Source organism: Camelus bactrianus, chromosome X (assembly GCF_048773025.1).
Source record: "Camelus bactrianus isolate YW-2024 breed Bactrian camel chromosome X, ASM4877302v1, whole genome shotgun sequence".
NCBI lineage: Eukaryota > Metazoa > Chordata > Mammalia > Artiodactyla > Camelidae > Camelus > Camelus bactrianus.
Window position 1 is genome coordinate 63,627,235 of NC_133575.1, and position 13,235 is coordinate 63,640,469.

At 35.0% G+C, this 13,235-nt stretch overlaps 1 protein-coding gene across 3 annotated transcripts in view; it reads left to right on the forward strand.

Moving 5' to 3' along the window:
* The first annotated feature begins 1,520 nt into the window (after nt 1-1,520).
* Nucleotides 1,521-13,235, forward strand: part of GPR174 (G protein-coupled receptor 174) — a 31,426-nt gene continuing 19,711 nt past the window's right edge. For all 3 annotated transcript variants that reach the window (XM_074359129.1, XM_045513390.2, XM_045513391.2), the window contains exon 1: nt 1,521-1,886. The gene's annotated coding sequence lies outside the window, so the exon portion shown is untranslated. The remainder of the gene's footprint in view (nt 1,887-13,235) is intronic.

Consider the following 13,235-nt stretch of genomic DNA (forward strand, 5'->3'; position numbering starts at 1 on the left):
CTTGATCCACTGGTCTTCATTTAGCAGTTAATTCATAAGTGTTTACTGAATGGAGTGTGAGGGCATAGAGCATCATGATAACTTCTAGACAAGCCAAAAGCAAGTAGGAAAATTTTCTTTAAATAAACAAAACATTACCCTCCTTATTATGCCAGACCTTGGATTACAGAATAAAAAGAGAAAGCAAAGGTAATATATTTTGGCATGACAATGCAAATTTAGATGAATTTACTCTTTTTCCCCTTATATTTTCCTCAGCTTGTTCTTATCATAGCCATCCTAGTACAAAATCATTAAAGATTGCTTTTGGCAGTTCAGTTGTCCCATCCTGGGATCTCATCAGTTTTCCTTTATGACCTGGTCCCACCATCTACTCCCATCTTTCCAGTTCTAATGAACTCATTCACCCCAAGATTTTCAAGCAAATATGTTTCTAGGAGAGCATTAGGATTTGAAAACTAAGACTTCAGAAAGAAAGGAATGCTTACCTCCAAAGAACTGGTGTTTCAGGCATTAGTGAAGGAAGCATTTTGAAGCAGAGAGCTCCCTATAATACAGGTGCTCCCTATAATATATCACACAGGTATGTCCTGGTGTGAAGCTGGACCTGTACTAATATACTTACTTGTCCCATGGCCTATGTGAAAATTTCCCTCACTCTGATCTAAATATACTACTCAAGTCTTGGGGATTGCCTTTAGTTTCCTCATATCTATCTTCCAGTGGTGCTGATGGTAGCAGTGGTGGTGGGCTCTTAGGTGCCTAATACAGTGTGTGTGCTGTGCTCTGGGACTCCAAGACTTCTTGGAACATCATTTTCAAGAGTTTGTGGCTATAAGTCTGGACTACAAGAAACCAGTCTCTTTTCACCCAGTCCTCCCTAAACACTGAGAGAAAATAGGTGCTTACCTGCACATCCTAGTGACAAGGACTCTGAGAGGAATGGAGAATAGGTGGACAGGAAGTGGTGAGTTAAGTATCTCTAAATTCCTCTTAAGGAGTATGGTATTTATTTCAATGTCAGGAGTTTGGAGGTTTAAACATACACAAATATGCTGGACAAAGGTCATCACCACCTTGACCTCTCCTATTGAAATCTAACTAAGGGGCATCCTTAGATAGGGTGTGTCCACTTTGGTACTTGAACACAACAACTGAGGGTCTGTGAGAAAGAATAATAGTGAAGACTGCAATGGTCCACTATCTATGGATGGAGCCAGAGGGTACCTAGCTTCAGCAAAGGACTCCATGAACAAATAGACTGTGTATTATCACAAACTTAAAGCTGAGTACAGCCACAGGACTGGAAGGCAATGCACCGTGGTCCTATAAATAGAAACGAGAATTTCTTTAAGTGTGGAGCTTTGCAGGCTGTGTATACAGCCCATAGCGGTAGCCTTGCATCATTAATCAGAGGAAGAGAGACAGAGAGAGAGAGAGCGAGAGAGAGCGAGAGAGAGAGAGAGAGAGAGAGAGAGAGAGAGAGAGCGCTAGCTCAAGCTTCCCCTGGAAAACGGAAATGTTCAGTGTTCACAAAGTGGGTTACATATTTCACTCTGACATTTCACTACCATATTTTCCAACATGGTAGTGGTTATGTAATGCTGAGAATTTTATCTTTCTTTTTCCTTTTGTTTTCTTCATTTTTCTTTTAACTTTCTTTAATTTTATTTTCTTTTTACTCTTTCCTCCCTCCTTCTTTCCCTCTGTTCTTTCTTTCTTTACTTTTTTTTTTTTTGGAGGGGGAGATAGTGAAGGGAGATTCGATTGGTTGTTCTCAGAACAGGGAGCCAGAATTAATGCACAGATCAGTAGCGTCCTTGTTGGAGTGGCTGTCACATAAATTCTTGGGAGATCTCTGGAGAAAACAGAAAGAAATTGAAACGGTAAGCTCCAGTTTCTTTTTTTAATGCATATTGGCTATTATCTATGCCTTTCACCCTTGAAATCTTAAATTGACCTATTCATACCAGGTTCTGAGTAACCTGTCAGATCTAAGGATGGTATGGATATAATAAACCTGGACCATCCTTGTATGTCATTTCCTTGGTATTTGCACAAACATAATTATACGGTTGGCTGCCTAAAGTGGGTGGGGGGAGGCAACTTTGAACTTGGAGAAATGTAAGTTTGACACGGAGATGTTTTTCATAATGTGTTTCAACTTATATTGAATAAAATAGCCTTATAACCATTTGTAATTTAACCAACTCTGTATTAAATAGAGTTACTTAACATGAAAGTGCAGGATGGTTTTTATCTACCCTTTGCTACAACTCTTTGGAGATAATATTTTTAACTGCCAAAAGATTAAAATGATTACATTTGTGTTATTTTCAAAATGAGCTATGTTTTAAAAAGTAAGAGAGCTATAATGTCTCAGGACCCTTACCAACATGAATGTGTGTTCCTATTAGTATAAGTCACATATTTTCACTTTAAAAGGGTATTATAATTAATGTTAGCTGTAGAGAATCTGCTTTCAAAGAAAGCACTCCAGAAAGGAAAAAAAAAAAAAGCATGTTTTTAACATGAGAGAGGGGAAATAAGAAAGACAACAGGCACAGTTGATCATAGATAAGCTGCATCTATTACAATAATCAGTACATTTAAAAAATCAACAATGGATAAAATAATTTTAAATTAAATTTACATTTTTAGATACTCATAATTAACAACTTATTTTCATAAACTGTAAGTGAAATTGTTTTCTGACTTACATGTTGTTTTTCTTTTGTGCTCAAAGAGAAAATACTACGGAAATTACCTTCTAACATTAGAAGGCTAATGTTAGACGAGGCTATCAATAGCATGTAACTGTTAGAAACTCCACTCAGAGATTAAAAGAAAGGAAATAATGGATTTCCATGGTGCAACATGACCCAAGATTAAATCTCAAATGACTTTCCTGCTCCCTTGTCTGCTGTCAATACTGGTGTACATGGACTTCATATTCTGCTGCTGTAATCTTTCCAGGGAAGAAAAAAGTTATAATTTTATTCAACTAGAAGAGCTACATTTGTCAGAGAGATTTGGGTCATTTAGTAAAGAGTATATTTTTCTGAATGCTTTAGCTGCTGTAAATCTCATGTATGGTGGCAAAAGCACCAATCTTATAGATGGGATTCAAGTTTTTCAGCCGAGGCAAAGATTCCACCAGCCACACTAGCAAATGTTTGGAATACATAAGTGCTATCCTCCAAGAAGTTTGTGCTAGAGGGTGATTTTTTTAATTAAAAACATGTTCTTTGCACTTGTGAACACATGTACTATTCTATTTCGGCATATGTTGCAGTAGTATTTCCATGAAACAGGAACCATCCATTGTATCTATTATATGGGGGCTGGCATAATACTGTACAGAATATTGTAAGGGTGAATAAACACAAGTGGGACATTAACTCTTCCAAAAAGCTCATTGAATTTACACCTAGGGACCCTTAGGAATGAATGAAATCAATTACCCACCTTTGCACTAATTAACTGAAATGAAAAGAAGAAAGGAGCATGCTTTCTGTCTTCCTCTCATAGATACTTTTGGCATCAATCAGATGCTCAGAACCAAAAGGGGAATTTAACTCCTTCTACTGACTCTTACTTAATCCTGAGAGGTGGGACCACAGATAGTACTGTTTTCCTTGTCCATTAAAGTTAACTCCTCAAAGCCTTCCTCTTGCGCCATAGGTCCCAAAAATCAGTCACCAGAACTCTAGTCAGAAAATAAGAAATTATCAGAAACAAATTCAAATCCTGTCATTCACAGGAGCAATGGCAAACGTCTGAGACTCTTTTATGCTTTGGGAAGTGATATAGATTGGCAGTTGCATTTTACAATTGGAAAAACTGAGGCTCATAGAGTTGAAATGAAAAGGTTAAATACCTCTGTGAGTTTGTGACAGAGAAAAGACTAGAATCCAGGCTTCTTGACACTTTGTCCAGTGCTTAACTTCACTTTTCTTCATTTCCTAAGAAGGCTTGAGGATTAAGAGGCACATGCATTATTCATTAAGAAATGTTAAAAGATGCCATTTTGAAATCACTTGAGAACCTCTCAGTACCGAGGGCACAATTCAGGCTTCTCCCAAGGGTCCTGATAATGTAGCAAACCTTGATTTGCTGTGCTTTACAATGGTTTCCTTTCAAGAATAGGAGAGAATTATTCCTACTGTGCCTACAGAAAAAAATCCCCAAATATAAATTGGTGTACGCTAAGTGCCATAATACAATACAATAACAGAGACCTGGCTGTGGACTGGATGCTTATTTGCTATATATCTAAAAGTGGCAAAAGTCTGGCCACACTATAAGATAAGAGAGAGTATTCAGAAAGTCCTGAGGTGTCGGGGATTCCAGATTTAAGAAGTGGGTCAAAATTACAGGGTATCTGCCTGACAAAAAACAGTATGTATATGGGGCTTAGGATAAAGCGTGAGGATGCTAAATACTATGATTATTGGCGGTGTGTGAATCCTAAAGAGGTTACAGTAGTAAATGGCGTGACTATCACTAATGTTTATCATATAAGAGAGTGATATCTTAGATTTGAAAATTAAAGTGGGCTCTCTTGGTATAGTCATTGGAAGACAATTCAGAAAGGAGAGTGTACTTAACAGGCATCACTTTCATGTGCAGGAATGGCTGCATTAGCATCAACCAGGAATCAAGATGCAAATAGAGTTCTTGAGAAATAATCAGAAGTGCAGGATATTAACTAAATTCAAGTCTGTATAAACTCTGGAGATTTGGGTATGGGCCAAGAAGTTCACTAACACTGATTACCTAGTAAGGAAACCAAAGTTTAAACCGTTGGCCATGATCAGTATGTGGGTCACATAGAAACTTGACTTATATCCAGAGCATGAGCCAAGGCTACGCATTCAGTCTCAGTTGTATCTCAGACAGCATAATTACTATCTCACTAGGTATCTAAATATATATGCAAATGTTTGGCACCAAATTAAAAGCCCCTCAATTCTCCCTTAATTCTTGACAATATTTTTGTTTCTTCCATGAGCTTTTGCTCAGTGTTACACTATTTATGGCAGATAATGGCAAGGTTTTGTCCACATTCTCAGCAACAGAAGAAAAGCTTTAATATTGTCATAATTATAATTATTTAGTTAAAATTCTTTTCAGCTTTACTTAGCGGATGAGATTCAGGTATTTCTCATAAGCTAATAACATGTTACCAATTATTTCTTAAAAGCTAATGACTTATTTTTATATAATAAAATAATTCTTATTACTTATTATCTTACAAGTTATTTAAAGGATAACAGTACTGATGATGACTTACTGCTGGAGTATTTAATCTTTTTTAAATAACACAGAGTGACTTATGAATTGGTTTTTTAAAACTAAAAATTTGTTATCTTGGGTGGCTACTTTGAAGTGTCTGACCAAATGGTATGCAGGAAAATGAATGACATGTAGAATATAGACTGATTTAGTATTGATCAGATGTGTTTTTTTAATCCTTTAAATTCCAAACCTGCAAAAAGAAATGTTTTCTTGATATTTGTCATTAAGGTCACATCAGTGGATATAATTAAGCCACCTTGATTATAGAAGTGAATAAAAGAGTGAGACAGTGGCTCCAAACTACAGGAATAATTTCTGTTCTAAATTAACTGTAAAAAGTTGAAAATCTCTTTCTCTCTCTTCTTCCTGGAAAATTGAAGTTGTTGAAACTAATGCACATTTGGCAACTTGACATATATTGTGCATATTAGCGAATCAAGGATATACACTAGACATTCTTATAGGGAGTCTAAAATAAAAGACTGATGTTATCTTTAAACACAATTATATGACAAAGTTAGATAACTTCTATTAAAAATTCTATCAGAGGTACTCAAAGATATGAAGTTATGTTTATACATGCCTCTCACATTGGAAAGTTAAAAGATTATTCAAATAATTCAGTTAATGTAGATAAAGAAAGAGTATAACCAAGATCTAATAAACAAACTTTTCTTTAGTACACACAATGTTGTTCTCTTACTCTTTTGTCCAATTTAAACTGGTTAGTTTAAATTTGTAAGTGTAGAAATAATTTAGAAATTTACTTTTTTTTCTTTTTTTTTAATTTTGTGTGGATGGTTGGGACCTGCAGAGGGGATTTTTAAATCTATATTTTCCTGCCCCTCATTGATTTTTACAACAAAATATTTTACTAATTTAATATTCTAAAGATATATTTATTTGGTATTTTCTTCCCACACTCTCATAATAATAATAGCATCCTGCTTATACATTCTGGAGCCCAGTTTTGTACAGGATCTGTTGTTGTTGTTGTTGTTGTTGTTGTTGTTGTTGTTGTTGTTGTTGTTGTTATAGTTTAATCTTTTTTCTCCCTCATTCTATTATTTTTAACTCTGAAGGTACAAACAAATTTCTCTTTTTTCTAAGGATGCTAGACTTAAAACTAGGTGATACTGATTTTTAATATTTATTAAACTAAGACAGTGAAATAAAGGAAAATTCAGTCACTTGACTTAGCATTAATCTAAGAAAGAGCCATTGATGATAGAAATACTTGGTTTTGTTATCAAAAATCAGGCACAGTCCATAGCAAGGTATCTGATACAATGATGCTTTTCCCGCTGAAAGTCTATGACCTCCAAAAGCTTATCAGGACTAAACAAATGATTTGTGTTAATTTCACATCAGTGGATATAATAAATTCACCCCAGTGATGACCTTCCTAGCTGAAACACTGTAGAATATGACAGACTATGAAATGGCCAGGCTAGATAACCAATCCAAATTAATTAGAGAAAATAGGTTTAGGTCCTGAGTTATCCAGAATAGGTATCATCCATTGGATTTTGGGCTATCCAGCTTTGCTCAGCCACTATCTGAAAGGTCCTTTTGGTCACAGAAGATACAGTAAACTTTCCTCAATTTTGGACCACGAAATTTGATTAAGCAAAGCACTGTGAAGACATTTTGCAATCTGCACAGACAACAGTGCTGTTTCTCAAAATTCACACAGTATGACCTGTATCATATTTAACACAGAATTACTTGTTAATAACCATATTGATTCTAAGTTACAGTTGTAATAATTGAACATTGAGAAATGTCATCTGTGTGTCTGTTTGAGTCTTTCCTAGGGGAACAATCACTCAGGAAATTTAAAGCTGCCTGGCCTCTAGGAATCAGTAAATTTGAAAATCCCTGTGACATCATTCTATAGGGAAGAAATATTAAGGTTGATTACCCTGGGTTATAAGTTGCTCCCTCACTGGGACTTGGCCCAAACATATATAGCCAGAATAAAAACCTACGCTAAACCAGTATCTGGAGAATATGGGCATGATGGTTAATCATGTTGGCTCATACTCAAAAACCATGGGATCTCCAATATGCAGGATGCTTTAATACACTGGGTAGAGATACAGTCTTTTCTCCAGCCTTTTCATTTAGTGACACATTTGAGAACTTGTTGGAAACATTGTGGACACTATAAAATGAAAACTGATGGTGAACCACCCTAATAAATTCCCTTCTAAAGACTTGATGATGTTGCTTTGGAAATTTTAAGTCTAATCCAGTATGTGTTCATGCATTAGCTTCCTTGTCATATTGGGCCAAAGAACGGGAAATACTTCTAAGTAGTGATGATCAGTTCTTCTATTTTCCCATAAACATTTAGCACATTTATTAAAAAAGGATGGATTTGATTTTCATGTCTAAAAGTATGTTTTCAAAGTAAAGTTTTAATTTCACATAGCCCTTTGGTGGACATGAATTATTTGTAGGTTTGAAAAAATCATTTTGGCATGTAAATTAGCTTTTATTTTTTCACTCTCACTCTTAAGCATGTTGACTTCATTTTCTTTACAGAGAATTCTGAGCCGTTGGCCTTGCTGTATTCTCACAATTCTGAGAGAGCAGACTAGTTTTTAGAGGAAGGGGAAAATAATCAGAATTCTCCAATGTGATTTATGGGTGTAGGTGTATATTTAGTGATCCCAAATCCTCCTCAAAGGCCCTTCAAAGCAGGACTGAATTCCTCACCATGGACTAAGGGTAAACATCAGATTCAGGCCATTCTGGAGCTGTTTTCTCCCCAAAGAACTGATATCCTATTCAAAATCAAGTATCTTTCTAGTAATGACTTCTGAAAAAGCTATTAAATATGTAAGAAGCTACCTAGAGTCTAGGGTTTACCAGGTTTTTGAAGCCTATCTGCTATTAGCTCTAACTTTGGTTTTGGGTTCTCTACTATCAAAAATAATAATGATTAATTATTGTGCATTTATGATGTAGTCAGCATTTGGCAAAATCTCATATCTTGACATTAACTCTATTATTTCCCTCATTTTATAGATAAAAAAAAACAATGTTAAAGAAATTAAATAAGTTACCCAAAGTTGTTCAACTGTCTTGGTTGAGTTTCAAACCCAATTCTGTTAGTTGCCAAGGCTATTTTCATTATGCTATGTTGTCTCTATAATAAAGTCACATTTCACTATTTTGTCTCTTTCTATTTGAGAATCAAGAGATTTTATAATAGGAGTCAAGATGTACCAATTTCAAAATAGATGGTTCCTTTATTAGATTTGGGTCGGTGAAATAGTAAATGAGGGGTAAAACACATAAAATAGTGAAGAGAAATGGATAAAAATGGGGATCATAGAAAGTATAGATGAATTACTTTAATTCTCTTTAACCAGTCTTTATGGTATAATTACTACTTCTCTTTAACCAATCTTTTTTTTTTTCTGGAAAAGTTGTACCATTTTATTTCGACATAAAATTATAATATGAAAATCCCCACTTCCCCACAACCTCACAATTTTTAACCTTTGATAATCTGATATGCAAATGTAATGATTTTTGTGTTTTTATAGTACATATATGTAATTGTATTTGAGCATCTTTTCATTAATTTTGAAGCAATTGTATAATTTTGTGAATTTGTATTTTCCAAAATTAGTGTGTGAACACTTTATAAATTCAGGAACATATAGCAAATATTTTCTAGTTTGGAGTTTTTTTTTTTTTTTAATTTGGACATAGTTTTAAGTTTTTATGTGCTCAATTCTGTCAGTCTTTCCCTCTGTGGCTGGTGGCCTTGATTTATTTGTTAAGAAGATATCTTCCCTACCCAAAAACTATAGAAATATATGCTTACATCTTTTCTAGTACTTCTACATTTTATTTCATCTTTAATCCATCTAAAATAAATTTTAATCTGGCATGAAACAGAAATCTATTTAACCAATCTTTATGGTATGATTACTACTTTTCCAATATAATATGGGTACTAATAGAAATCATATAAGATAAAGCCCCTGCCCTTATGGAGCTTATTTACTTGGGGAGGACAAAGTAGCACATATTAAATCTGTCTATACAAAAGAGATTTAGAAGAAGGTATGTGACTTCATGACATATTTTGCCTTAAATGGAAATTTACCATCCCTACTCATATTTAAACTGATATGATGCAAAAGGGAAATCATATTAGAGCTTTTACAATATTCACTTTTTAAAATCCCTAACCTAATCTATGCTAAGTTTAGAGCAAAAATTCTGAATTCCAGATATAAGACCATATCAGAGAATAGAACAGAATATATGGTTTTAAATGCAAGTTAAAATAAAAACAAAGAAAGGGCACAAACAAAATTGTATATAGATACTCTCCCAAACAGGCCTGGGGAAATAAACTTATTTTTATGTATACTTGTTTGCTGACCTAGTTCACTCTCTGTTGGCTATATGGCATCAGAATTGAAGGGGAAAACATGAGATCATTCATATATAAAATTGATGCTACACACCATCAGCAAAGAAAGTAGAGCTGTATTTATATTTGTGGGTCATATTTTTCCCTTACAACCAAGGCCTTGGTGCTACAGGATGCCTGTTCCAATCTATGGCTATATTACAGAAATAATTAACTGGAATCTAACTCACATGCTTAAATTTAGGACCTTAATGTCGTAGACATCTGACCCATCTAATTACAGAACTCTGGGTGAAAAACTAACCAAACAAACAAACCAAACAAAGAAACACAGGAACAAGATTTTAAGATAGTCTCTCTCCTGATATTGTTGGTCATTCCCCTGTGTCTTCCTGCTCTCTGCAACCCACATACCCCCTCGCCCATGTCTATGTTTCCTTATCCAAGAAGAAATAAAGGAAATGACTTGGGACATCTGTCTCTGATTTAGAACAGTTTCAGCAGGCACCAATTACAGCCTTGAGCTTCAAGTTGTGATCCTTTCAGATTGGCTTGGGGTATAAACCTGAACAAGGCAGTGAGCTTTCTCATTTTTCAGTTTCTCTACCTGTGAAAAAGGTTTGATTGAGGGCACCTCTTTCTTAGAGTTATGGATCATCATGCTAATGCCTAATAGGTACTTTGCATTCCTTTGGTCAGAGTTCTTCTGTACAATTTTCAAAGTGTCATGTGCAACTGGATTGAAACCACACTGGGAAAATTAAGTTGCACCTGTCTTTCGCCTGACAAAATTCCTTCAGCACATGAGAGTATTATGTTTGGTCAAGCTTGCAGCTTGAAATGCTTATGAGGAGAATAATAGTTAAAAGGCTTGACCCAGAGTAAATGAGAAAAAGTATGAGTTTTAAAAATTAGTGAAAACACTGCTTTTAGAAGTGTCTTATGGAATGGCCTACCCACATTAAAAACTGTTGTGGGTTTGTACCTAAATATATGGCAGCTTTCTACAGAGCTTAGCATTTGAATTGCTCGATATAGCAATTGGTTTTACTCATTTCTCTCTTGTTTTGTCTATTGTGTCACTGCTAGCAGTATACAAGGTTTCAATGAGATAGGCCATGTCTCTGACATCTAGCATGGTGACTTCATTTACAACATGGTATTTATTGCTCATCTCATCAAGTCACTCCTTTGTCCTAGATTGATGATTTAGCAAATTGTAGCAGCAGGAAAGGGCCAAAGAGGAAAAATATCATTTATCTCATTTTGGTCAATTTTTTCCAGTCTTGTATGCCAGCAGAAATCAATGCCTGAGTGTATGTGTTTTCTGTGTGTGTGTGCATGTGTGTGTGTGTGTGTGTGTGTGTGTGTATGTGTTTGGGGTGTAGGTAGGGAGAGAGATGTGGAAGAGGCAGGAATAGACGTTGATTTTTTGGCACATAGTTAAGGACACTGGTTTCCAAGCTGTTACAGAAAGGAAAATGAGGGACAATTGTTTCTGGTGATTTTTACACTCATGTTGATTTAAAAAATTGACAGCCTCAATAACAAAACTTTCATGCAAATGGTCAGACTATATGAGGGGAAGAGAAATATTCACACAAGTATTAGAGAATGTGTAGTTGGGAGGAAATATGATGTGGATAAAGGAACACAAGTCTTTTGAATTAAAACTTACGTTCTAGTCTTGGCTCTGCTATTAACTTGCTGTGCAACTCAGGATGAATCTTTTATATTCTCTAGCCCTCAGTTACCTGTTTGTAAAGACTAAAGAATCAATAGAGATTAATAGATTATTAATAGAGATTTTTTTGAGTAACTGTTTCCCAAATTTATCTTTCTATTGAATGCCTTTTTCATGTAAGGGCTATTAATATCCCATAGATCTATACATTTTTAAAATTTTAAATACATTTTTATTGAACTACAGTCAGTTTACAATGTTGTGTCAATTTCTTATGTGCAGTACAATACTTCAGTCACATAGGAAAATACACACATTCATTCTCATATTCTTCTTCACCATAGGTTACAAGATATTGAATATAGTTCCCTGTGCTATATGGTATAAACTTGTTGTTTATCTATTTTATATATATTAGTATCTGCAAATCTCAAACTCCCAATTTATCCCTTCCTACCCACTTCCCCCCTGGTAACCATAAGTTTGTTTTCTATGTCTGTGAGTCTGTTTCTGTTTGGTAAATAAGTTTGTCTGTCTTTGAGATTTAATAAAGATTAATAGTCTAAATTTTATTTTAAATTCTTAATCAGTTCTGGCATCAATTGAAAAATTATAATAAGCCTCATTGAATCATTATGATGTCATATGTGGGCTTATCAATGAAAAAAGCATGCTACCCCAAGTGCTTAATAAATATTGCTATCTGAACTTGTTGAGTTACTTCATGTGTAGGCTGCTGAGCATGCTTCATTGTATGATATGAGGGGTCAAACCTAATTAAAACCTCTCCCTTTTTCTTCTCCTATGGCACCATGATCTTTGTTGCTTGGATCTGCAATAGTTCCCATGAATTATTTAAAGGTAGTTCTGCTGGGAAAATGTCTGCATGCTTTCTGTGAAGTTCCTGGATAATATCTTCTTGTTCTCTGTCATTAATGCATTAACTTAAATCTACTTGTTTTTTTAAGCTTAAATGTTTTGATGAGGAGCAGTCCATGACAGGAACAAGTCTGTGCCAATCAGGAAAGGCTGCCTAAGACTATGGATCCTGTATTAGAAATGGAGTCCAAGCAGTTAGGGTTGTGATGTGAGGACTCTCAGCTGGACCTGAGGTGATAAAGTACTGGAAAGGAAGAGTACAGAATTTCTTCATATTTTTTCCCAATTTTTATCTAGAATCAGGCTTATCTGCCAAATCAAAATTTCTACTAGACTTAGAGCATCAGAATCTTAAGGATAATTTAGTCTAACTCCTTCATTTTACAGATGAAAGACTGAGGACCAGAGATGGAAGGAACTTTCCTAAGGTTTTATCACTAACTAGTGATAAGGCCAAAACTAGAAGCCAGGTATCCTATATCTGACCACTGCTCTTTCCCCTACACTCTGCTTTCTCTCAGCTTAAGTGCTCTGTTTTGAGAAATCAAAAAGCCAGCAAGTGAAAAAACCAGCAAGTAAAACAGAATAGTTTTAGGATAGATGACTGTTTAAGAAGAAATTGAAGAAGAGACCCCCCTCCCCAAACCAAAATCTACTTGTTGATATCTTGTCTGACTCCTGTCCATGAAAATAATAAATTAAATGACAAAATTAAAAAAAAGTTGCTGAAAATATTTACCATCTTGATGGAATCTGCTTCTAGCCAGCTAGATTTGTTTGGTGGAGTTTATGATTAATCTGTGACCATGCTCAGTCACCGAATTCTGTCCTTATGGATTATTGCTCTAATTTGTCTTCACATATCTGCCCCACTTAGGTAGTACTTGGATAGTTATAATTCTACCTTCACACATAACAAACTACCAGTAGAAATCATAACTTTGTAACTTCCTCTCTGTGTTTTCTTTC